Genomic DNA, 26,304 nt, shown 5'->3' on the forward strand with positions numbered 1-26,304 from the left:
CACACCACTCACTTGAGGCAACTCTCCAACATTCACATGAGCTCATAAGCCTGGCACAGGTTTAACACATTAAATGTTTCTTGCATAAAATATTAAGCATCAGCCGGGCGCGGTGGTTCACGCCTGTAATCCCAGCACTTTGAGAGGCTGAGGCAGGTGGATCACAAGGTCAGGAGATCGAGACCATCCTGGCTAACACGGTGAAACCTCGCCCCTACTAAAAATACAAAAAATTAGCCGGGCGTGGTGGTGGGCGCCTGTAGTCCCAGCTACTTGAGAGGCTGAGGCAGGAGAATCACCTGAACCCAGGAGGCGGAGGTTGCAATGAGCCGAGATCAAGTCACAGCATTCCAGCCTGGGTGACAGAGGCAAGACTCCGTCTCAAAAAAAGAGAAAAAAATTCTAACTTTTAAGATTTCCAACCAAATATTAATTAGGTATCTATTAATATGTGCGTAGAAGTAGAAGATATAAAACAAGTCCAAGATGAGCCTAACCGTGTACCTGGGCAAATAGAATCCCTCTTCTTCTATGCTGCTTCTAGCAGCAGGCTTCAACCTCCAAAATCTCTACCCCCTTCTATGTGGACCCAAAACTACTATCTTGGTCCACACTTTACACTGTCCTGACAAAATATCTGAGGGCAAATACCAGAGCTGCTGAGCTGAGCAGAGCCAGCAGGTACCCATCTAACACAAGGCTCTGCCCCTCAAGACTTCCCCAAATAGCCATTTCCTTTCCTCAACTGAGATGCCCACATCTCCCTCCAGAATGTGGGCAAATGACACCAGCAACATCCACATCTGTCAAATGTCTCCAGGGCAGAGAATGGAGTATGACATACAGTAGGCACAAAGTAAACAGCACCCAGCTTCTGTTCCACCGCCCCATTCCCCATTCCTGCTTTCTTTTCTGTCTCCTTTGCTCTATGCTTTCACGACGCCACTCTCCTAACTAATGTTTGCCCCATTCCCCTCACTAGGAATCAATTCGTCTTCTCTTTTTCCAAGTCTTTTTAATGAATACCTGCTAACAAACACCATTAAGTCTTCACAATTTGCCTACACAGTCTGCTTTCCAAGTCCCCTCCCTGTTTCAAGATTCTCCAGGTTCTCTTGTAAGGATCTTCTTAAGACTGCACATGATGTCTTGTACCTGTAATCCCAGCACTTTGGGAGGCTGAGACAGGAGGACAACTTGAGGCCAGGAGTTCGAGATCAGCCTAAGTAACATAGTGAAACTCCGTTTCTACAAAGAATTTTTAAAAATTAGCCTGGTGTAGTGGCGCATGCCTGTAGTTCTAGCCACTCATGAAGCTGAGGTAGGAGGATCACTTGAGCCCAGGAGCTCAAGGCTGCAGTGAGCTATGGTCACGCCACTGTATCCACCCTGAGTGACACAGCAAGACCTTATCTCAAAAAAAGAACAGTTTAGGCACCACAGTGCTGCCAAGTCAGTGCTTTCATCTAGCCCATCCACCACCTGCAAACTCTGACACATCATCTTCCGCCTCAAAAAAAGTCAGCAGACGAAATTCAGGTCTATCATTGCAAACTCTATACAATCCAACTCTAATCATGCTTCCAGTTTCATCTGCTACCATCTTCTTTGACGGGCTTCATGTTCAGACAGGTTTGGCTGACATTCTCACGTTACATGCGGCCTTCCCAGCCTTTGTCCACAGCCTTCCCGCAGTCTAAGATGCCCTTACTCTGATTTCTGCAGTTACATTCCACTGATTCTTTTTTTAAAACAGAAACATAACTTACAGTTAAAAAAAAAAAAAAATAGCACTTCTTCCGTTAAATCTCCCAGGTCACAGAGCCTTTCTCTCCTCCGATCTGTTATCTCTCTTTTCATAAAAACCAATACTTAATGCAAGCTTTAGTCAACTGAATGCATCTTTCTCCCAGATCTTAGAGCAGGAGGCCACAGCGCTGCACACAGTGAACAACCAATGAACATCTGTGGAGGAAATCAGTGAAACGTCAGAAAAAGCAGAGTTTGTCTGGTTTTAGAAGTCCCTTCCATAAAACATGGCGCTCCTTCCGGCTAAATGAAGACACAGAGCTCTTCTCCCACCATACAGCGCACCGCACCCCATCTGGAAAAGCAGTCAGGTGAGCCACAAGTCAGCCACACAGTGCTTTGCAAACATGCCAAATGTGCGAATGGTCACAAAGACATAAAAAAAAAAAAACACACACACACTGCCCTCATGAAAACTGCCAAGGTCATGAAAAACGGGAAACACTGAGAAACGGTTACAGACGAGATTAAGGAGACATGATAACTAAACACAGTGTGGGATCCTGGATGGCATCGGGGGACAGCAGGGAACATTATTGGAAAAACCTCCAGCTTGCTCATCCCTGGAACCTGTGAATGCCTTAGGTTACATGGAAAAGGGAATTAAGATTACTAATCAGCAGAGAGGGAGATGACCCTGCAGTGTTCGGGCGGGCCCAATGTAAACACGAGGATCCAAAAGTGGGAGAGGGGCCAGGCACAGCAGCTCCAGCACTGTGGGGGGCTGAGGCGGGAGGACTGATTGAGCCCAGGAGGTTGAGGCTGCAGTGAGCCTTGATTGTGCTACTGCACTCCAGCCTGGGCAACAGAGCTGAGACTCTCTCTCCAAAAAAGGGGGGTGGGCAGCAGAGGAGCCAGAGAGATGCCACGAAGCTGGCTTTGAAGACTGAGGAAAGCACTGCAGGCCGAATGCCAAATGCAGGCAGCCTCTGGAACACGGAAAAGCCAAGAACACAGATTCCCCCCTGGAGCCTCCAGAAGGAACCAGCCCGACCTACCTAGATTTTAGCCCAGGCAGATCACGTTAGGTTTCTAATCAACAGAACTATAAAACAATAAATCTAAGGGTACGGTGGTTAGTTATAGCAGCACTAGAAAAGCAACACAGGCAACACTGACACAAGTCCCAGCACTTCTCCAACGTCTGAGAGCTGTTGTCCTTCTCTCTTCCTCACCCTCCATCTGCCTTCGCTCACCCCCTGAACCCATGTATTTACGGGCTTAGAAGAAAGCTATTAAGGAAAAGGTATAGGTTAAGTTCTAAGACAGATTTTCTCCTCAACTCTCTAAAACTTCACTGTACCATTAGCTTCTACTAAATGTCCTTTTTAACAAGAGTCAGTTTCAATATCATCTTCTTTTAAAGGCCAGTCATCCAATGAGAACCCAAGTTTAGCAGAATCAGATCTAATCACTTTGCCAAAGAAAAATAAAGTATGAATGTAAATCTCATTAAGGCTACATATGCTTAACATTACCTAAACTGTAAGTGCAAGCGCATACCACTTTTCTGAGTTTCATACTAAAAGATGCAGGATACAATTCAAAGATACCTCTTGTGTCAGGGGAAAAATTCCTATGAGAAAATGTTTTGGCCGGGTGCAGTGGCTCACGCCTGTAATCCCAGCACTTTGGGAGGCTGAGGCAGGTGGATCACCTGAGGTTGGGAGTTCGAGACCAGCCTGACCAACATGGAGAAACCCCGTCTCTACTAAAGATACAAAATTAGCCGGGAGTGATGACTTATGCCTGTAATCCCAGCTACTCGGGAGGCTGAAGCAGGAGAATCGCCTGAACCCAGGAGGTGGAGGTTGCGGTGAGTCGAGATCACGCCTGGGTAACAAGAGGGAAACTCCGTCTCAATAAAAAAAAAAGAAAAGAAAAGAAAAAGAAAATGTTTTGAGTGTTAGCATATTTAATATATTAAGCTCTAAAGAACTTCAAATTTCAGATAGACTATTCTCAAAGTAACAAAAATATCTATGTATGTAATTTAAATAAATTAGGAGCCAAACATACAATTCTAGAGAAGAAAAAATTCGCAAAGTCTAAAAATTCCTTGAAATCCGAATCAACTGTGGGGTTGTGGAATACTAACACGGCAAGTTCTCAAAAATCCAAATCAACTGTGGGGTGGTGGAATACTAACACTGCAAGTTCTCAAGGTGCTCTTTGGCCTCCTGAAAGCTGGATTTCTTCTTTGTCACCATCGGAAAAGGCAAAGGTTATTTATGCTCTGCACACCCTTTAATCAGCCAGACATCTTAGTCAAAATCATTTTTAAAAACTTAATTCTTTCAAGAGTGGTGCTCTGGGGTTTTTTTGGTTTTCTACTTTTATTTCCTGTTTTGCAAGATGTAAAACCACATCTAGAAACATGGTGGATACTAACAAAGCTTGATTTCTTAAGAGAAAAATAAGGTCCTTCACTGCTTCTTACCTTCTCTATTTTAGATACGTTTAAACAGTATAGCCATAATGATTTCAAGTTTACATCATCATCCAGAATTAAATCAAAGTCTTCTTTGATTGTGCCAGATATAAATGCAGTGGTAAGCTAATCCTAACTCTAGTAAAACCTCAGGAACCAAGCAGCCTACGCAATCTTCCCTTTACTTGGAAATACTGCATTCTTTATCCTAAGACGTTAACATCCTAAGTCTAAAAAGTGCCATAGGGAGGAGAAGAAGGGCAACTATCAATGTACCACAAAAAGAGGTTTATTTGCTAATTTTACATGAAAAATAACCTCTGATATCAGAAAGTTATTAAGCATTTACAAATAACATTTCAATTTCAGCCATTCTTAAAAATCACACTTCTTAGAGTTAAGTAACGAGGGGGAAAGTTTTATGAATTTTACCATGACAGAAGAAATTTTCATATAAGTTACAAAAATGTTTTGTTGAGAAAAAGCCAACATTTGCCGGGCGCGGTGGCTCACGCCTGTAATCCCAGCACTTTGGGAGGCCGAGGCGGGCGGATCACAAGGTCAGGAGATCGAGACCACGGTGAAACCCCGTCTCTACTAAAAATACAAAAAATTAGCCGGGCGCGGTTGTGGGCGCCTGTAGTCCCAGCTACTCGGGAGGCTGAGGCAGGAGAATGGCGTGAACCCGGGAGGCGGAGCTTGCAGCGAGCCGAGATCGCGCCACTGCACTCCAGCCTGGGCGACAGAGCGAGGCTCCGTCTCAAAAAAAAAAAAAAAAAAAAGGCCGGGCACGGTGGCTCAAGCCTATAATCCCAGCACTTTGGGAGGCCGAGACGGGCGAATCACGAGGTCAGGAGATCGAGACCATCCTGGCTAACACGCTGAAACCCCGTCTCTACTAAAAATACAAAAAAAAAATAAGCCGGGCGAGGTGGCGGGTGCCTGTAGTCCCAGCTGCTCGGGAGGCTGAGGCAGGAGAATTGCGCGAACCCGGGAGGCGGAGCTTGCAGTGAGCGGAGATCTGGCCACTGCACTCCAGCCTGGGCGACAGAGCCAGACTCCATCTCAAAAAAAAAAAAAAAAAGAAAAAGCCAACATTTTCAAATAATGAGCAGGTACACACTGGTTGTTTTACAAACGGAAAAAAGAGCCCCTACAGATTTCCAGTATAATAAATAATTCACTGCACAGATGCGAAGGACAGGCCTGGAAACAGTTCTCACCCTCCACCAGCCACGAGGACGCTGTAACTGAGACAGCAGCACCCAGACACCTGCCTCAACCTTGAACTCCAAGAGAAAGAGAGAAAGCAGGTGTGGGGAAGCCCAGAAGACTGGGTTTTTGGTCAACAGGATTCAGTCCTTTAGGACCCTGAAAAACCTTAGCCATACAAACAGGATAGGTTCCTTTTATTTCCACACCGAAAACTCTCTTAACCCTTTCTTCACAGAGCCAGCTTTAGAACTGTGGGGTTTCTGGCCGGGCGCAGTGCTCACGCCTGTAATCCCAGTACTCTGGAAGGTCGACACAGGTGGATCACCTGAGATCAGGAGTTCGAGACCAGCCTGACCAATATGGTGAAACCCCGTCCCTACTAAACAAACAAACAAAAAAATACAAAAATTAACTGGGCTTGGTGATATGTGCCTGTAGTCTCAGCTACTCGAGAGGCTGAGGCAGGAAAATCGCCTGAATCCAGGAGGCAGAGGTTGCAGTGAGCCAAGATCGCACCACTGCACTCCAGCCTGGGTGACAGAGACTCTGTCTCAAAACAAAACAAAACAAAACAAAACTATACCGTGGGGTTTCTTAGACCTAGAATAGTGTCTGAATGTTTTCAACCACAACCAACCAGTTCCCCTCCACCAAATACCCTTGCCCCTTACTGTAAACCCAAAAAGCTAAAACAAGTCTCAAGCTCCCAAATATACCCATAGTCTTTAAAAAGCAAAGTTTTGCCAATTACCTAACAGTTTCATTTAAAACGAAACTTTGAAAACCTAAACATATGGGAAAGTCAATAAGGCACACTTCCATTTCGTTGTATTTCCCTCCAAAGGGATTACTTTTTCTTCATTAAAATGCTAAAACTTTCACATGACTGCACCTGTTCAGTTACATGTGACCAGAGGGTACTCAAAGCCACAAATGAAACACCTAATTCTCATAAGCAGCAGAAGCAAACGACACTCAGTCCAGACTGATTTCAACTCATCCTTTATAACAACTGAAACCGGCCGGGCGCGGTGGCTCACGCCTGTAATCCCAGCACTTTGGAAGGCCAAGATGGGCGGATCACGAGGTCAGGAGATCGAGACCATCCTGGCTAACACGGTGAAACCCCGTCTCTACTAAAAAATACAAAAAACTAGCCGGGCGAGGTGGCGGGCGCCTATAGTCCCAGCTACTTGGGAGGCTGAGGCAGGAGAATGGCGTGAACCCGGGAGGCGGAGCTTGCAGTGAGCTGAGATCCGGCCACTGCACTCCAGCCTGGGTGACAGAGCGAGACTCCGTCTCAAAAAAAAAAAAAAAAAAAAAAAAAAAAAACAACTGAAACCTTGATGGAAACGATGAGGAAATCCGAATAAAAACTGCCTCTGTCCTTCTACTTTGGCCTAAAAACAGCAGTCTTACTAAAAGTGCTTTCACAGAAATGCACTTTCACAGAAAGCACTTTCTTCCCACAAAGACAACCCTCCGTTTAATTATGTTTCTTTATCTCTTGTTCTGTCTCCATTTTGAAAACTGTGTTCCCACCTTTATCTAAGTTACAAAAGCAAACTTATAATGAAAACAAATGGGGACCGAGCACAGTGGCTCATGCCTATAATCCCAACACTTCAGGAGACTGAGGTAAGCCCAGAAGGCTGCGGCCTACGCAACATAGGAAGACCCCATTTCCACAAAAAGTAAAAATAAACTAGCTGGGCATGGTGGCACATCCTGTGGTCCCAGCTACTCAGGAGTCTGAGGTGGGAGGATTGCTTCAGCCCAGGGAGTCAAGACTGCAGGGAGTCAAGGCTGAAGGGAGCTGTGTTCACGCAACTGGCCACTGCACTCCAGCCTGAGCAACACAGTGAGATCCTGCCTCAAAAAAAAAAAGAGGACTTACTAAAGGAAGTGACATTAAACTAAGACACAAAGGCTGAGTGGGAGTTATCTTGGAGTTTGCAGGGGATCTGCATGGGAGGCAACGAGAGGTATGTCAAGGTCATGCCACAAACCATGGCACGTGGCCCAGCTGAGGAAGAGAAAGGCCAATGTAGCCAGAAGGACTGGAAGCTTGGGTCAGGGGTCAAGAATGGGGCATGGAATCAGAGTTAGGCCACAATCACTACTGTTATCATAAAAATAACATTTGAGGCCAGGCATGGTGGCTCACGCCTATAATCCAAGCACTCTGGGAGGCCGAGGCAGGTGGATCACTTGAGGTCAGGAGTTTGAAACCACCATGACCAACATGGTGAAACTCCAGTCTCTACTAAAAATACAAAACAATTAGCCATGCGTGGTGGGAGGCACCTGTAATCCCAGCTACTTGGGAGGCTGAGGCAAGAGAATTGCTTAAACCCAGGAGGTGGAGGTTGCAGTGAGCCAAGATGACGCCACTGCACTCCAGCCCGAGCAATGGGCGACAAAGCAAGACTCCATCTCAAAAAAAAAAAAAGAAAAAAAAATTCCAAATTAAGAGAACACATAGTGAAAACATTTCAAGATTTCAAGACAATAACTTTTAATTCTTTGAATTCATTCCATTTTGCTATAAAGTTTATCCAACGAGCCACACTGAATTCCCACAGAGCACTGACTACACAGCAGTCATAAACTGACACAGCATGCCGTCAGACAAGGAATGCACCATCATTTTCACCTCTTAACTACAACTACCTTGCTATTAAGAGACACTCATCCATTACACTTACCATTTGAGGATGAAGGGACTTACACAGGGTAATGGACACATCAAAACACTTATTTTGGCAACAAAATGCAGATTATTTTCTGAACCAGCATTTACTGATACTCTCTAATTATGTTATTTAATTGATGATGGGCTCACTGCCCATATGCAAAATAACTCTCCTCTTATATTTGATGAAGCATAACCTTTCTATGTCAAATCTACCTTAAAAGGCACAAAAAGAGGCTAGGCACGGTGGCTCATGGCTGTAATCACAGCACTTTGGAAGGCCAAGGTGGATGGATCACAAGGTCAGGAGTTCAGGACCAGCCTGGCCAACATGGTGAAACCCCGTCTCTACCAAAAATACAAAAATTAGCCAGGTGTGGCGGTGGGCGCCTGTAATCTCAGCTACTCAGGAGGCTGAGGCAGACAATTGCTTGAACCCGGGAGGTGGAGGTTGCAATGAGCCAAGATAGCGCCACCACACTCCAGCCTGGGCAACAGAGCAAAACTCTAAAAAAATAAAAATAAAATAAAATAAAAAGGGGCACAAAAACTTATTGGAAAAATATTCTCCAATACAAACAGCATAGTTTCGTTAACTCTATTTATAGGGACTTCTACTTGTCACGGTATCAACACTGTAATTACAGCTAACATGGCGGCCACTTAGCAGCAGCAGCCCATCTGGGTGGGTGTGATGAAAGGCATTGCTGGTATGGGGTGACCAGCATGGCCGGTCGAGAGAAAAGCATCTGACGGTGGCAATGCAAGTTACAAGGCTGACACAAATTAGAGCTGCAAAAGAGGAACTCAGGTTTTAAAGGTGACACCTTTAAAAACGAACTTCTGGTAAATTGTGTTATGTATATTTTACCACAGTAAAAATAAAACAGAAGAAAAAGCTGCTGAAAGTTTCAAGTTTGGGTCAAATTTAGCAATATCTTGTAGGGAGGGAACTTTTCAACAAACTCAAGAGGCATCACAAAGAACAGAGAAAACGTCATAGCAACTTGGTCTTTGTTCCCTCCCATCCCATTCCATTCAGATGGCCAGCCTATCAAATGAGATCCTGCTCTTCGGGGAGAAACTACAGAAAGAGGAGAACAACAGCTGAATGGAGGGTGGGGGAGGCCACGCCAACTATACGAGGTCACAATGAAGGCTGAGCAAGACATCCGCCCCCCCACCTTTTTTTTTCTAGTTTAACTACTGTTGCAGAGTAAAATCAGAGGACTTCTGTAATCATTCCCTAACAGAACTCGAAGTCTTCCAGGGCAGCCAATACTCACCAAGAGAAATCAAGGTCTCAGAAAAACCAAAAAAACAGTCTCAGGGTCTCTGATTTTGAACTATCCACGTTATGACATAGACTAGGTCTGCACACAACAAAAACAGTAACTGTTTCGATGGCACTTTTTCCACAAGTAATATCATCTTGTATGTTTGGCTGAGTAAGTGTCAACATCCCAAAAACGATCAAAAGATTCTCTAAGTTTGGCAGTTCAACCACTGTGCACACTTTTATTTCTCATTTCAAGCGTTAAGGATATTGCTCAAATGACTGCATAAAACTCTCTCCTCGTATAAGAAAGCCTGAAATCTAATTTCTCTACCAAAAACCCTGTTCTTGCAAATGGATACAAAACTACTTATAACCTACAAAAACCATGAATCCCAAGCATGTTACATCTTAACTGTGTAGAAGGAAAACACTTTTAAAGCATAGGGAACTGTGAGACCAGCTTCATCTTCCCAAGCCTCTTCCAAAACTTCTTGGAAGCTGGTATACAAGACTAACCTTCCAAAAACACAACAGAACAGAAAATCTTAACGGGGCACTGCGAAAAGAGCAGGCATCGAGAAACATCAAGACTACCCCCTCCAACCTTCCCAAACGACACAAATACAACAGTTAACAGTACAATCCCTCTTTGAGAGGGGACTGAATCAATGTGGCAGGGCCAACCCTACACACACACACACACACACACACACGCACGCGCGCGCGCACACACATACACCACACACACAGCTACCGCCCTGCCAGGGGATGATGAAATGAGGAACGGAAATTAACATTTCAGGCAACGTCTCACATTGTTCCTTGAGGCCAAGGGCTGCTGTTGCAGCCGCCACCGCCACCGCTTTCCTCCCAGCCACCCCCCTCCACCGGCCCGCCTACCCTCCCCCTAACACCCCCCACACGGCTGCCCGCATTCCTGCCCCTCCTCGGCCTACGCGCGCCTCCTGCAACCCCGACGCCCCCAGGTCCCCAGTTCGCCCGCCCCCTCCGGCTCGGAGCCCGAGAGCCGCCTGCTCTCATTTCAAAACAGCGATAATAATAGGGACGCTGAGAATAACAACTACGACCAGCAGCGGGAAGGCGCCCCTCTCGCGGGTCAGAGGTCGGCGCCTCCGCTCCGCAGCACCCGGCGCCCCTTGGCAGCCCCCTCCCGGCAGCCTCAGGTCCCCAAGACCTCCAGGCCCGCCCCGGAGCCCCCCGTCCGCCTCTCACCGCCGCCTCGGGCCCCCGAGGCCCGCCCCGGAGTCCCCCGGCCGCCTCTCACGGCCGTCCCGGGCCCCCGGGCCCCCCAGGCCCGCTCCGGAGCCCCCAGTCGCCCCCTCACCGCCGCCGCGGGCCCCCGGCCACCCAGGCCCGCCCGGAGCCCCCGTCCGCCCCTTACGGCCGCCTCGGGCCGCCGGACCCCTCTCACGGCCGCCCCGACCTCCCAGGCCCGCCCCGGAGCCCCCTATTGGCCCCTCACGGCCACCCCGGGCCCCCAAAGACCCCCGGCCGTCCCGAACCCGGACACGCAGGTCCGCCCCGGGTCCCATTATTGGCCCCTCAGGACGGCCCCGGGCCCCGAAAGACCCCCGCCCACCCGGCTCCGGCCCCCAGGCCTGCCCCGAGGCCCGCGGCGCAGCTCCGCCACCGGGGAAGGCCTGCAGGCCGCAAGGCCGCGCAAGTACCCCGTGCCCGCCCCGACCACCGCCCCCAGGCCAGCGGCGCCTCTCACCGGGCTCCGAGGGCTGCGCGGCTCCGCGGCGGCTCAGCGGCGGGGCGCGGGCGCTGCCCATGCAGCCCGCGGCCGCGTTTCCCGGGCCGCGCGGCCCGAGCGGGAAGGCGGCGGCGGCGGCGGCGCGGGCTCGGGCCCGGCAGACCTGCGAGGGCCGGCGGGAAGCGAGCCCGCCCCTCGGGCGCGCCCACGGTTAGGGCGAGCGCCGCGGCTCCCGGTGCGGACGCTACTGAAGGGGCGTCTGGCCGCGGGCTCGGCGGCGGCGCCTCCCCGGCTGAGGCCCTCGGTCCATCGCGCACCGTCTCAGGGCGGCCTCTGGCTCCAGGACCCAGCGGCGGCTGCGGCGGGCGCCGGCCGCATGAGACGCTCCCGCCCATTGGCCCGCCGTATCCGCCACCGCCATTGGCCCGCCCCGGCCGGCCGCAGGGGCTGCGCACGTCACAGCATCGGGAGTTAGTGCGCTAATGGAGTGAAGGGGAGAGGCGGGATTGACAGCCTCTGTGGCGGCCCGGAGGCGGGACTAGGAGGACGTCACGGTAACGATTGGGCAGGGTCCTGCGTGAGGGCGCACGCGACACTGGAAGTAGCGAGCAACTGGATTGGCCTCCTCCGTCGCAAAGGAGGGTGGGTCTTGCATTCTCGGGCCTGACGATTGGTCTTTCCAAGTGCCGGAAGCAACGGGGATGTGCTCTGGGAACAAAATCTGGTATTGAACTGCTGCGAGACAAAACGTCCGCCTCCAGGGGCCGGAGCGGCGGTTGCCTGTCGAGTACCCGTGGTCTTTTGCCGGCACCCGGGCATCTCGGGCCACGTCCGGCTCGGCCCCCGGAAGGCCCGGCCTTCGGCCGCGTTGTCCTGGAGGGCGTCACGGGGCATGAAGAGCCCTGGGCGGCGGCCAGGGGAGGGGACCGGGACATCGGGGCGGTCGCTCGGGGCTCCCGCGCGGTGACTCTTGCTCTGCCATCGAAGAGAACGGCCCTCGGGCGCGCCGCAGCCCCTGCCTTGGTAGTTAATCCTCCAACACGCGAAACAGGTAGATGAGAACTGGTTTCCTTTGCAGCTAAAATTAAGCTTCTGGTAAGTGTGGATCCTGTTCTAAGTGCACCTGTGTTTTCCTCCAGAACTAAACCAAAAAAGTAAGGTGAACAAAATCGGTGCCCCTTTCAGTTTCTTTTTCAATTCTGCATGTTACTGGGGGCTAAGACAACTGGTTAGCACGCTATTTACAAGCCTCAATTTACGAAATAACGGAATTGCAAAGTCCAGAGTAAATAGGACGTGAGGACGGCCTTTTCAGTTGGGCAACACGCAGTGTGGTTGAAAGATCAGTTGTTAAACCGCCCCTATTCAAATCCCAGCCCTACCAGTGACTAGCGGTCACCCTGCAGGCTTTGTCTCTCAGATCTTCAGTTTCTTGATGGGTAAAATGGGAACTACAAGTAGCACCTTTTTCTTTTTCTTTTTTTTTTTTTTTTTTTTTTTTTTGAGTCAAGGTCTCACTCTGTCGCCCATGCTGGAGTGCAGTGCTAACTGCAGCCTCCGCTTCCCGGGCTCAGAGGATCCTCCCACCTCAGCCTACTAAGTAGCTAGGACCACAGCCAGGCATCACCATGCCCGCCTAATTATTAAAGTTTTCGTAGAGACAGGATCTCTCTGTGTTGCCCAGGCTGGTCTTGAAATCCTGGACTCAAGCGACCCTCCCTCCTCGGCTTCTCAAAGTGCTGGGATTAGAGGCATGAGCCACGGTGCCGGCCAGGAGCACCTATTTCATAGGCCCATAGGGAAGATTAAATGAAGGGGCTGTGTGTTCCACGGTGCTTGGCACGTATGGGAGCTCTGTGGAAACATTAGTTATGCTGTAACTGGACCTTCAGCCTTCTCTAGGCAGCCAGATTTCCGGCTCCACCCACAGCTAGTCACGTCATTGGACGAGGGGTGAGCGCCTGATAAAAACAGCCAATGTATGGGCTGATCTGCGTTCGTGAAAAGGTGATCCAAGGGTTTCCATATTTGCCTCACTGGAAGAAGTATCTGCTAAAATGGACGAAATTCAGAGTCCTGGACCCCATCATCACCTATTGAACTATTCTAGATGAGAGGGAACTAGGCATTGGTATTTTTTTATTTTGGGCCCTTACAATACTCATCATTGGGAAAATTTGAAAAACGTCAACCTAAGCAGTCAAGCTCGCACTCGGCAATGTTTCCCCTAGGCTGAGGGGCAGTGGCGCTCACAGGTGCGGTCAGCGCAGTCCAGCTTCAAACTCCTGGGCTCAAGTGGTCCTCCCGCCTGAGGAGCTGAGATTACAGGCATGCACCACCATGCTCAGCTATCAAGCGAATTTAAAGTACAAAATATTAATATGAATAAGCAGGCAGTTGGCCTCGGAAACAGAATCTGAAAATACACTAAGGTAAAAGCAAACTGCATTTCGACAGAAGTAGAACCTATATGATAGAGAAAAGAAATGCAGAGTAAAGGGAAAGAAGCCAGGAAATGCATTAATTAGAAAATCTTGGCCGGACGTGGTGGCTCATGCCTGTAATCCCAGCACTTTGGGAGGACAAGGCGGGCGAATCATGAGATCAAGAGTTCGAGACCTGTCTGGCCAATATGGTGAAGCCCCATCTCTACTAAAAAAATGCAAAATTAGCCGGGCGTGGTGGCGCACGCCTGTAGTCCCAGCTGCTCGGGAGGCTGAGACAGGAGAATCTCTTGAACTCAGGAGGCGGAGGTTGGAGTGAGCCAAGATCACGCCACTGCACTCCAGCCTGGGCAACAGAATGAGACCTCATCTGAAAAAAAAAAAGAAAATCTTTGAGGCGGGGAGCGGTGGCTCACGCCTGTAATCCCAGGACTTTGGGAGACCGAGGTGGGTTGTGGGAAGGTAGGGGATGGTCAGACTTGCATGAAAGGATGGCTCTGAGATGAGGAACGCACAGGAACAGGGGTGTGGATGGAGTAGAGCCACGGTTGGACCGAAGACAGTCGGTAAGGTATTGTGGGCTGTAAAAGAAGGGTTCAGGGTGAGGTTAGCATTGCCTGGAAGACAGCTTTAAGGAAGGGGCGGTTTGGGTGAAAAAAGAGTTGAGTTTTGTGCACTTAAAGTCTGAGATGTTCTTTGGGCCTCCTGCGTGGGTAATGGGTACAGGGCACGAGGGGAGCAGCACCAGAAACCAGAGCCACAGCCAGACGGAAGCAGGAGCAGGGAGGCCATTGGGGTGCAGCTGTGCCCCTGGCCTAATAGCAGCAGGGCACCAGTGAAGGTTTCAACGCAAGGCCTAAAGATCAGATTCCTATTTTACAACGTCACCCTGGAAACAGCGTGAAGGGAGAAAGGCCAGGTGGGAAGCTGTCATAGTAGTTTGAGTAGAAACAGAGCAACGGGAGGATGCAGAGAGGCCGGGGAGGGCCAGGCGGCCAGCACAACCCCAGGGGCCGTGGGGACAGCTGCTGGAGAGCCAGCACTGCCACAGCCTCCAAACTGGAAATTAAATTTTGATGGGACATTTCATTAAGGGCAATTAATTTTTAAAACATTCTGTGGGCCAGAGAAAACCCCAGATCTACAAAACCCTAATCTGGAGCCCCGATGGGGCATCCTCAAATAGTTGACCTGGGATGCTTGTGTTCTTTAAGGCGGTCCCCTGGGCCCACCCTGGAGACTCTGATTCAGTAGATCTGCAGTGAGATTCAGAAGTGTGCACCCAACCGGGCACAATGGCTCACGCCTGTAATCCCAGCACTTTGGGAGGCCGAGGCGAGTGGATGACCTTAGGTCAGCAGTTCGAGGCCAGCCTGGCTGACATGGTGAAACTCTGTCTCTACTAAAAATATAAAAATTAGCTGGGCATGGTGGCGGGTGCCTGTAATCCCAGCTATTCGGGAGGCTGAGGCAGGAGAATCGCTTGAACCCGGGAGGCCTGGGCAACAAGAGCAAAACTCGGTCTCAACAAAAAAGGGTGCACCTGGCCAGGCGTGGTGGCTCAAGCCTGTAATCCCAGCACTTTGGGAGGCCAAGTCGGGCAGATCACGAAGTCAGGAGATCGAGACCATCCTGGTTAACATGGTGAAACCCTGTCTCTACTAAAAATACAAAAAAATTAGCCGGGCGTGGTGGTGGCGCCTGTAGTCCCAGCTACTCGGGAGGCTGAGGCAGGTGAATGGCGTGAACCCGGGAGGCGGAGCTTGCAGTGAGCCAAGATCGTGCCACCGCACTCCAGCCTGGGCAACAGAGCGAGACTCCGTCTCAAAAAAAAAAAAAAAAAGGCCGGGTGCGGTGGCTCACGCCTGTAATCCCAGCACTTTGGGAGGCCGAGATGGGTGGATCACGAGGTCAGGAGATCGAGACCATCCTGGCTAACACGGTGAAACCCCGTCTCTACCAAAAAAAAACAAAAAAAACAAAAAACTAGCCGGGTGTGGTGGCGGCCGCCTGTGGTCCCAGCTACTCGGGAAGCTGAGGCAGGAGAATGGCGGGAACCCGGGAGGCGGAGCTTGCAGTGAACCAAGATGGCGCCACTCACTCCAGCCTGGGCGACAGAGCCAGACTCCGTCTCAAAAAAAAAAGTGTGCACCAAGGTGGTCCAGGTGCTGTCTAGGAAAAACACTCCTGGCGTCACCTTCCGTCTCCAGAGCATCCCAGCCTCCCCGGTAAGGCCTGGTCCTTACAGTACCCACCCCGGGATGCCTCCATTGCTGCTCTGCAACTGTGTTTACTATAACCCAGCCCGCCCCACCCTGAGCTCTTGAATTCATTCAGCAGACACTGATTCGGAGCCTGCCACTTACCACTTACTGACCTAAGCGCTGTGGATTGAGCTGTGAACCCAACTAAGTCCCTGACAAAGGTTCTTACATTCTCGGGTGTCTCTCTTCCCTGAAACAAAGAAGCTAATTGTTCATTGAACCTCAGCCACATGTGGCTCCAGGAAAGACCCAGTTTGGGTAGCCAAACACTCAGGCACTGCCTCTGACGATGCTCTCCCAGATGTGGTGGCCCATGGGGAAGAGCCCAGTGCCAGGCTCTCCCAGATGTGGGACAGCCGCCCTTCTGGGAAGGGATGTGCAGACTTCATTTTGCGCCTAAGGAAAGGCTTGCAAGGCTCCTCCACAGTCCTGCTCCTGCATGACACCCCACTCTCTGCTGTGGACCCACCAGCAACTGCGTGCACAGTGGGACCCTCTGCCTCTTCCTTACAGATGGGCCAGAGGTCACTGTGAAGGGAGGCCGCCCAGCCACCTGCATTCTTTCTGCTTCCTCTTCTCCATAAGTGGCAGAAATAGGCGGAGCAAGCCCACCTCTGGCCTTTCCCCTCTGCCTCCTCCCCCAGGACCTGTGGTGAGAACTGACAGCTCAATTTGAGTCCGGCAGGCCTGGCCTCAGCCCTGTGGTCAGCCCCAGCTTCCAGCATTCCTAGCATTAGGATTTGGAACCCAGGCTCATTTCAAAGTACATTTTGATGTGTCTTGCTTTCCAGTTACCATAACTGTGGGGTATCACCTTCCAGAACTCAAAAGCAGGGGGAGCTGAGGGATGAAACAATATCAGATATTCTGGGAGCCCCTGACCTCAGCGTCACTAAAGCTACACCCCAGTTTTTTGTTTTGTTTTGTTCTGAGACAGAGTCTCGCTCTGTGGCCTGGGCTGGAGTGAAGTGGCATGATCTCGGCTCACTGCAACCTCCACCTCCTGGGTTCAAACAATCCTACCTCAGCTGCCCAAGTAGCTGGGATTACAGGCGTGCGCCAGCACACCCAGCTCATTTTTGTATTTTGAGTAGTGATGGGGTTTCACCATATTGGCCAGGCTGGTCTCCAACTCCTGACCTCAGGTGATCCACCCACCGCTGCCTCCCAAAGTGCTGGGATTATGGGCGTTAACCACCGCACCTGGCCAATTTTTAAAACTCTAAATCCCATATTTCGTCAGCAGCCCTATCAATTGCAGTGTCTATTGCCAAATACTATTTTCTGTTCTATTTTATCCCCAATTTTTATTGTGGTAAAATACACATAATATGAAATATACCATCTTTTTTTGTTTGTTTTTCCTTTTTTTTTTCTTTTTTTCTTTTAGAGATGGGGTCTCGCTCTGTCCCCCCACTCTGGAGTGCAATAGTGTGACCAAGACTCACTATAACCTTAAATTCCTGAGCTCAAGGGATCCTCCCAGCTCAGCCTCCTGAGTAGCTGGGACCACAGGTGTGAGTCACCACACCCAGCTAATTAAAATTTTTTTTTTTTTAGAGACTGGGGTCTCACTATGTTTTAAGGCTTCTCTCGAACTCCTGGTCTCAAGCAGTCCCCCATCCTCAGCCTCCCAAAGTGCTGGGCTCATAGGTGTGAGTCACTGTGCCCAGCATCATAACATCATGTTATAAACCTCAAATGTATATAAAAGTATTGAAAAAAGGTAAAAAGCTAGACTTTTTTTTTTTGAGATGGAGTCTCGCTCTGTCGCCAGGCTGCAGTGCAGTGGTTCAAGCAATTCTCTTGCCTCAGCCTCCCAAATAGCTGGCACTACAGGCATGCACCACCACACCCAGCTAATTTTTTGTGTTTTAGTAGAGACAGGGTTTCACCATGTTGGCCAGGATGGTCTTGATCTCCTGACCTCGTGATCCGCCCACCTCAGCCTCCCAAAGTGCTGGGATTACAAGGCATGAGCCACCACGCCTGGCCTTTTTTTTTTTTTTTTTTTTTTTTGGTTTGTTTTGTTTTGTTTAATTTGAGACAAAGTCTCGCTCTGTCACCCAGGCTGGAGTGCAGTGGCTTGATCTCGGCTTGCCGTAACCTCTGCCTCCCGGGGTCAAGTGATTCTCCCGCCTCAGCTGCCTCAGTAGCTGGGATTACAGGTGCCCATCACCATGCCCGGCTAATTTTTGTATTTTGAGTAGAGACTGGGTTTCTCCATGTTAATCAGGTTAGCCTCGAACTCCCAACCTCAGGTGAGCTACTGGCCTCGGCCTCCCAAAGTGCTGGGATTACAAGCATGAGCCACCGCAGCCGACCTACTTTTAAAAAGTCATATTTAGACCGGGTGCAGTGACGTATGCCCGTAATCCCAGCACTTTGGGAGGGCGAGGTGGGCGACCTGAGGTCGGGAGTTCGAGGCCAGCCTGGCCAACATGGTGAAACCGTTTCTCTACTCAAAATACAAAAATTAGCTGGACATGGTGGCACATGCCTGTAATCCCAGCTACTCAGGAGGCTGAGGTGGGAGAATTGTTTGAACCCGGGAGGTGAAGGTTGCAGTGAGCTGAGATCGCGCCACTGCACTCGTCTGGGTGACAATAGCAAAACTCCATCTCAAAAAAATAAAGGCCGGGCACGGCGGCTCACACCTGTAATCCCAGCATTTTGGTACGCTGAGGCGGGTGGATCACCTGAGGTCAGGAGTTCTAGACCAGCCTGGCCAACATGGTAAAACCATCTCTACTAAAAATACAAAAATTAGCCGGGCGTGGTGGCAGGCGCCTGTAATCCCATCTGCTTGGGGGGCTGAGGCAGGAGAATTGCTTGAACCTGGGAGGCGGAGGTTTCAGTGAGCCAAAATCTCACCACTGCACTCCAGCCTGGGTGACAGAGCAAGACTCTGTCTCAAAAAGAAAAAAAAAAAGTAAACAGCTAGACTTTTAAAAAGTCATATTATCGGCCAGGCGCGGTGGCTCAAGCCTGTAATCCCAGCACTTTGGGAGGCTGAGACGGGCGGATCACGAGGTCAGGAGATCGAGACCATCCTGGCTAATACGGTGAAACCCCGTCTCTACTAAAAATACAAAAAACTAGCCGGGCGAGGTGGCGGGCGCCTGTGGTCCCAGCTACTCGGGAGGCTGAGGCAGGAGAATGGCGGGAACCCGGGAGGCGGAGCTTGCAGTGAGCTGAGGTCCGGCCACTGCACTCCAGCCCGGGCGACAGAGCGAGACTCCGTCTTAAAAAAAAAAAAAAAAAAAAAAAAAAAAGTCATATTATCTGGAGAATTTTCATTCTTCCTTTCCAATTTACATGTCTTTTGTTGCTTTTCTTCTCTTTTTGTTTTCCAGAGATTAGTTCTCACTATGTTGCCCAGGCTGGTCTTAAACTCCTAGGCTCGAAGGAGCCTCCTACCTTAGCCTCCCGAGTAGCCGAGACCACAGGCGAGCACCCCACAGCCTGCACGTTTTATTTCCCTTAGTTTTCATTTTTACTTTTTTATTTTTTTATTTATTTTTTTTTTTTTTTGAGACGGAGTCTAGCTCTGTTGCCCAGGCTGGAGTGCAGTGGCCGGATCTCAGCTCACTGCAAGCCCCGCCTCCCGGGTTCACGCCATTCTCCTGCCTCAGCCTCCCAAGTAGCTGGGAGTACAGGCGCCCGCCACCTCGCCCGGCTAATTTTTTTTTTTGTATTTTAGTAGAGACGGGGTTTCACCGTGTTAGCCAGGATGGTCTCGATCTCCTGAACTCGTGATCCGCCCGTCTCGGCCTCCCAAAGTGCTGGGATTACAGGCTTGAGCCACCGCGCCCGGCCTTTACTTTTTTAGAGACAGGGTCTTGCTCTGTCACCCAGGCTGGAGCTCACTGCAGCCTCAAACTCCTGGGCTCACTCAACCCTCCCGCCTCAGCCTCTGAAAGTATTAAGATCACAGGCATAAGCTGCCACGTGCAGCCTGTACCTTTCACTTCTTGTTATTGCCTAATTATGGCCCTATCCGTTTTGGTGTCATTTTAAAGTCTAAGTATATGATATGTTTTTTTCTCATTATATCACAAATTACATACTTATAATCCAACCGGGAAGGTTGGGAGTACAAAAAAAAAAAAAGAAAAAGTCGCTGGGTGCGGTGGCTCACGCCTGTAATCTTAGCACTTTGGGAGGCCGAGGTGGGGGGATCACCTCAGGTCAGGAGTTCAAAAGCAGCCCGGTCAACATGGAGAAACCCAGGAGACGGTGGTTGCAGTGAGCCTAGCTCGCGCCACTGCTGAGCGAGACTCCATCTCAAAAAAAAAAGAAAACTTCTCAGGACTTTTCCTAGTAAGGCTGTCATAACACTGCCTGATGTGTTTTATGTAATGAATTGCAGACAGCAGAAAGCAGGGACTTAGTTGGGAAAACTAGTCGTGCACTCATTCAGCAAAGGTTCCAGTGCCTGCTGGGTGGAGACACGGTGCCAAGCACTGCCGCAATAGCAGGGAGGAAACCGAACGCATCTCAAGCGCCATCCCAGCAAGGACTCCAGTCTCTTCTCCTGTGTGTGATGTATCCAGTGCATGACACAATACTCTTTCCAGCTGCTCCCTGGATTTGGGAAGCAGCCGAAGATTTATGGGCCATGGAGGCTCCGTCCATCCCTGGAAATCAGCCCTTGGGAATTCAGCTGAGTTATGTGGTTAAAGCCGTCATGACAGCCATCCCCTGGCTGGGCCAGTTCTGGGAATAATAGAATGCTTATACTACAGGATAGCCAGTTCAAAACTTCTTACTAGTGCTGAATTCAGTAAAGGTTTAATAACACATTCCTCAAATCCTCAACAGTACTTTAGGATTTCTCAGCTAGGCCGGGCGCGGTGGCTCAAGCCTGTAATCCCAGCACTTTGGGAGGCCGAGGCGGGCGGATCACGAGGTCAGGAGATCGAGACCATCCTGGCTAACACAATGAAACCCCGTCTCCACTAAAAATACAAAAAAATTAGCCGGGCGTGGTGGCGGCACCTGTAGTCCCAGCTACTCGGGAGGCTGAGGCAGGAGAATGGCGGGAACCCGGGAGGCGGAGCTTGCAGTGAGCCGAGATCGCGCCACCGCACTCCAGCCTGGGCGACAGAGCGAGACTCCGCCTCAAAAAAAAAAAAAAAAAAAAAAAAAAAAGGATTTCTCAGCTAGAGAGGGCTTGCAAGGGATGATTATCATTATTATTATTATTATTATTATTGAGACAGAGTCTCGCTCTGTCGCCCAAGGCTGGAGTGCAGTGGCACGATATCGGCTCTCTACAACCTCCACTTCCCGTGTTCAACTGATTCTCCTGCCTCAGCCTCCTGAGTAGCTGTGATTACAGGCATGTGCCACCACGCTGGGCTAATTTTCCTATTTTTAGTAGAGATGAGGTTTCACCATGTTGGCCAGGTTGGTCTTGAACTCCTGACCTTGGGTGATCCACCTGCCTCAGCCTCCTAAAGTGCTGGGATTACAGGCGTGAGCCATGAGTCTCATATGACAAGTTCCCTTTTAAAATGTGTAAAACTCACAGATACTTTTGTCTGGAAAAATTGTTTCTTTGGTTTTTTGTTTTTTGAAACAGGGTTTCTATCACCTAGGCTGGGGTACAGTGGCAAAATCAAGGCTCACTACAGCCTTGACCTCCCAGGCTCAAGCAATCCTCCCACCTCAGCCTCCGGAGTAGCTGGGACTAGATCTACATGCCACCACCCCCAGCGATTTTTTTTTCTTTTTTTTGTAGAGACAGGGTCTCACCATGTTGCCCAGGCTGGTCTCGAACTCCTGGGCTCAAGCAATCCTGCCTTTGCCTCCCACATTGCTGGGTTAACAGGCATGAGCCACTGCACCCAGCCAGAAGATGTTATTAATAACATTTCCAGGAAATTTAACAGGTAATGTTTCATATGTTAAGAAGCAGGAATCACTTTGGGAGGCTGAGGTGGGAGGATTGTTTGAGGTGAGGAGGGCAACACTGCAAGTGCCTAGGCAACATAGCAAGACCTCAACGCTACCAAAAGTAAAAACCCAGCTGGATGTGAGGCTTATTTGAGCCCAGGAGGGTAACACTGCAGTGAACCATGATCATGCCACGGTCCTCCAACCTGGGAACAGAGCAAGACTCCGTCTTAGAAAAACAAAACAAAACAACACAGAGGCTGGGCACGGTGGCTCACGCCTGTAATCCTAGCACTTTGGGAGGCCAAGGCGGGCAGATCACGAGGTCAGGAGATCGAGACCATCCTGGCTAACACGGTGAAACCCCCTCTCTACTAAAAATACAAAAAATTAGCCAGGCGTGGTGGTGGGCACCTGTAGCCCCAGCTACTTGGGAGGCTGAGGCAGGAGAACGGCGTGAACCTGGGAGGCGGAGCTTGCAGTGAGCCGAGATCGCGCCACTGCACTCCAGCCTGGACGACAGAGCGAGACTCCGTCTCAAAAAAAAAAAAAAACACACAGAGAGGGCATAGGTGCTCAGTGTCATATAAATTAATACATTTTATTACTGAAACCCGGTTTTACTCTGCCAAGTTTAAATTTTTTTCAGAAACATTAAAGAATATATTTTGTATGAGTTAAATATAGAAATGCTACTGGCTGTTCCAGTTTTAGTTTTAAACTACTGTCAGCCATTCCTCAGTGGTCCTGTGCACCGTCTCCACGCTGCAGGGAGGCCGGCTCCTCTGGGCCCCGTGGAGTAATGGTGTTGTCTTAGCCCAGATCCTCCTGGACAAGTGCTTCGGTTCTTCCATTTACTGGTAAAGTGTCGCAAACATAGTCTATGGAGTTTGTTCTATTTTGTCTGTTGTGTTTACGAAACTGTAACTTCATATAGGACTGCCTTAAGGCCAGAGTAAACTGTCAAGCTAAATAAAACATAAAACAGCAGGGACAGGCCGGGCGTGGTGGCTTCCAGCACTCTGGGAGGCTGAGGTGGGCGGATCATGAGGTCAGGAGATCGAGACCATTCTCACTAACACGGTGAAAACCCATCTCTACTAAAAATACAGAAAATTAGCCGGGCGTGGTGGCAGGCGCCTATAGTCCCAGCTACTTGGGAGGCTGAGGTTGGAGAATCACTTGAACCTGCAAGGCAGAGGTTGCCGTGAGCCAAGATCGTGCCACTGCACTCCAGCCTGGGCGACAGAGCGAGACTCTGTCTCAAAATAAAAAAATAAAAAAACACACATAAGGGACAGGGATGGTAAAACCCAAACTGCATGCTTTGGTTCAAGGTGTATGTAAAGCCAAAGTACCCTTCCATCTCCGGATAATCTCAAACTTCACCTGATCAGCCCTTGTACTCCCCAGCCAGAGCTCGCGGAGCGTTCCAGAAACCAGAAACACATGCTGGTCTCCGAAGGGCTGCTGAGAGCACCCCAGGAAAATCCCAGCAGCAGCCTGAGTTCACTCGTGGTTCTGTTTGTCCACAGGTCCGCCAGGTGAGGAGGTCTGAAGTGGGCCAGCCAGGGTGGATATTCTATATGGAAATGACCACCTGTTCCTTGTCAGACCAGCCCTTTAAGTTACAGCGAAAAGAAAGCCCTCCTCCTGCTCCACGTCCACACTGAGCCTGGCATCTGTGGCCCTGTCCTGGCATTTCAGAGGCTGGTCTGGGGACTCACCCTCATCCCCCTCAGCAGCTGGGCCACCAGCAGCCACATGCTGGCCTCTGCTGGCTTCTCTCTTCCTGGGGCTGCAGATCAGAGAAAGCAGCCCAGAGTGGGCACCAAGACACCCCAGGCTTTACTGGAGCCTCTTGGAGAGCCAGCCCCGTGCCTCAGTCCTGCCAGGATTCCTCCCTTCTGGCACTGCTGCAGAAGCCGCCGCCCTCCTCCCTGGCCTCACACTCCCACCTCTGGCCTCTCTAGAGTCCATTCTCCTCCCGGCAGCCAGTAATGCTTTCACCACAGACTTTATTCGTCCTCAGCAACACTCGCCCTCAGACTCTGCAGCACTCCCTGCCCCCTCCCAACTGGCCACACCGATGGGGCTGGCCAGGCCTCTGTCTGGGCAGCCTCTTCTGCCCTGGGATGTGCTTCCCTTTGCTCCCGCACCGCATCTCAGTGAAGGCTTTAAAGTCCCTTTCTAAACTAGTCATTTGGCCGGGTGCAGTGCCTCACGCCTGTGATCCCAGCACTTTGGGAAGCGGAGGTGGGAGGATCGCTTGAGCCCAGGAGTTGGAAACCAGCCTTGGCAACATTGCTCCAAAAAATTTTTAAATGTTTGGGTCAAATCCTCTTTTCTATGAAGTTTGCCCTGCCTATGGCACCTCAGACTCTGTCTCCAAGGCCTCTCGTTGTCTTGCTCACCATGTGCCTTGTTTGCTGGGCTTGTTTTCGTTCTCTCCCTCAATAGAATGGAAGCTCACTGAGGACAGGCATTGTTGTTTTCTAGGACACTGCCTAGCGCAGTATGGTCCCTCGGCAAGTATCTGTTACAGGCCACTCCCTGTTATCCTACAGAAAATATCCTTCGTCTCCAGTCCCTTCATCCTCTGCAACCACACTGGCTTCTCATCAATCCCCTCAAAACTTCTCATCCAGAAACCCCGACAGATCCTGGCTCTGTTGCCCGGGCTGGGTGCAGTGGTGCAGTCTTGGTTCACCACAACCTCTGTCTCCCACGTTCAAGCGATTCTCCTGCCTCAGCCTCCGGAGTAGCTGGAATTTCAGGTGCGTGCCACCATTCCCGGTTTTTTTTTTTTTTTTTTTTTTTTTTTGCATTTTTTTAGTAGCAATGGGGTTTCACCATGTTGGCAAGGCTGGTGTCGAACTCCTGACCTCAAGTGATCGACCTCCCTCAGCCTCTCAAAGTGCTGGGATTACAGGCGTGAGCCACCGCACCCAGCCAAGTAGAGTTTCTTTTAGGTGTTGGCAGAAAAGGCCGGGATGTGTCACTGGTCACCGAGCCTCTTCCCTGTTAGCTGTGGCTGTCAAAATTCCAATGTGGTTCATGGGAAACTCCCGAGCAGCAGATCCACTGCTGATGTGCTGAGAACCTCCAACGGCCACAAGCCAGTGATAACCTGTCACCTAATGATAAGGCCTGATGGCATGAGACCGCCATCCTCAAGGGAGACTCCAGGTTCTGTCCAGCAGGCATCAGGGAGCAGTTCAGCTGACAGTGGCTGGCTGGGAATGAAACGGTGAAGACACAACCATCTGATGACTGGCTGTATCCCAGAGACAAGCAAACATAGCATCCTGTTGGCTACATGGCACATTCAAAACTGGGAGACCAGGCCAGGTGCAGTGGCTCACATCTACAATCCCAGCACTTTGGGAGGCCGAGGCAGGCAGATCACCTGAGGTCAGGGGTTCGAGACCAGCCTGGCCAACATGGTGAAACCCCATCTCTACTAAAAACTATAAAAATTACCCAGTCTTGGTGGCAGGCGCCAGTAATCCCAGCTACTTGGGAGACTAGGCAGGAGAATCACTTGAACCCCAGAGATGGAGGTTGCAGTGGTGAGCCAAGAATGCACCATTGCACTCCAGCCTGGGCAACGAGTGAAACTCTGTCTCAAAAAATAAATAAATAAAAATAAAACTGGGAGACCAGCCACAGACTAGCAAACCTTTTCTCGCTTCAAATAGCGTATCATTCCCCTAAGGAATTCTCCCTGGGACCAGAGACACCTCAAACTAGTTACTTTTAGGAATAGGCTATAAATTGATGCCCAGAGATGATTCTTCTTTCCTAGTAGCTGAACCCATATGAGGCTTCTGAAGCCTTGCCAGGGATGTTCAGGAAGGTCCCCAGGCCTCTGGCCAGTGTGAGCAGCCCAGTAGCTAATGGACTTAGACAGGCAACATAGTAAAAAGGGGATTGGCTCATGACGAGGAAATGAAAGGGAGCCCCTTCGAGGGACTGGATCTAGGGACACAGGCCTGGCTCTGGGACGCTCATCTCCTGCCTTCTTTTCCACTCTGTGGGCCTGGTCCTCTTCAGCCGTGGCTGGCTTCCTCGCCAGGTGGAAAGATGCTAACAGCTCTCTTCACAGTTCACCCTTCTAGCTCTGGGACCCGAAAGGCAAAGTCTCTTTTCCAAATACAAATCGAGAGGACGGACTTAACAGGTTTGACTTTCTGTTCCTGAGTAGATCAGTGTGGCTGTGAAGGCTGGGCCTGGGCCTGGTCCACATGGTCAGGAGCCATGAGGAGCTGCCTGGATACGTCTTGCTGAGCAGATCTCAATACAATCATCAATATGCTCAGCAGCCCAGCTGGCCCTCCATGACCCCGTCACCGGATACTCACACCCCAGCCAGTCCCTCCCACATTGTCCAAGGGTGGGTTTTGGCGACCAATTTGGCAGAGGTGACGGTCAATTCTGAGTTGAGGATAGAAAAGGCTGTGGCTCCTGCCCTCTGGTCACTGGCTCTGGGGAAGGGCCCACGTGACGAGGAGCTGAGGCCTCCTGGCAGCAGCTGCATGAGTTCTCC

General features: G+C 50.4%; 1 protein-coding gene and 3 long non-coding RNA genes across 30 annotated transcripts in view; 2 read left to right on the forward strand and 2 right to left on the reverse strand.

The window, feature by feature from the left end:
- ANKRD11 (ankyrin repeat domain containing 11) overlaps nt 1-11,481 on the reverse strand; it is a 235,407-nt gene extending 223,926 nt beyond the window's left edge. For all 26 annotated transcript variants that reach the window (XM_077986784.1, XM_077986774.1, XM_077986798.1 and 23 more), the window contains exon 1: nt 11,165-11,481. The gene's annotated coding sequence lies outside the window, so the exon portion shown is untranslated. The remainder of the gene's footprint in view (nt 1-11,164) is intronic.
- Nucleotides 11,482-11,862: 381 nt separating this feature from the next.
- Nucleotides 11,863-25,409, forward strand: LOC144338210 (uncharacterized). Its single transcript, XR_013412173.1, has 3 exons — nt 11,863-12,241; nt 23,291-24,551; nt 25,135-25,409. It is a non-coding gene; the product is annotated as an uncharacterized LOC144338210 (long non-coding RNA).
- Nucleotides 16,053-20,870, reverse strand: LOC144338209 (uncharacterized). Of its 2 annotated transcripts, none has more exons than XR_013412172.1 (3): nt 19,679-20,870; nt 18,990-19,353; nt 16,053-16,882 (listed from the first exon to the last, which is right to left on the reverse strand). It is a non-coding gene; the product is annotated as an uncharacterized LOC144338209 (long non-coding RNA). The 2 variants fall into 2 exon arrangements; XR_013412171.1 differs by lacking the exon at nt 16,053-16,882 and adding an exon at nt 17,876-18,002 and having other exon boundaries at nt 18,371-19,353.
- On the forward strand, nt 19,745-22,270 carry LOC144338223 (uncharacterized). The gene is made up of 2 exons (XR_013412187.1): nt 19,745-20,093; nt 21,799-22,270. It is a non-coding gene; the product is annotated as an uncharacterized LOC144338223 (long non-coding RNA).
- Nucleotides 25,410-26,304: the final 895 nt, after the last annotated feature.

This window comes from Macaca mulatta, chromosome 20, assembly GCF_049350105.2.
Source record: "Macaca mulatta isolate MMU2019108-1 chromosome 20, T2T-MMU8v2.0, whole genome shotgun sequence".
Classification (NCBI taxonomy): Eukaryota; Metazoa; Chordata; class Mammalia; order Primates; family Cercopithecidae; genus Macaca; species Macaca mulatta.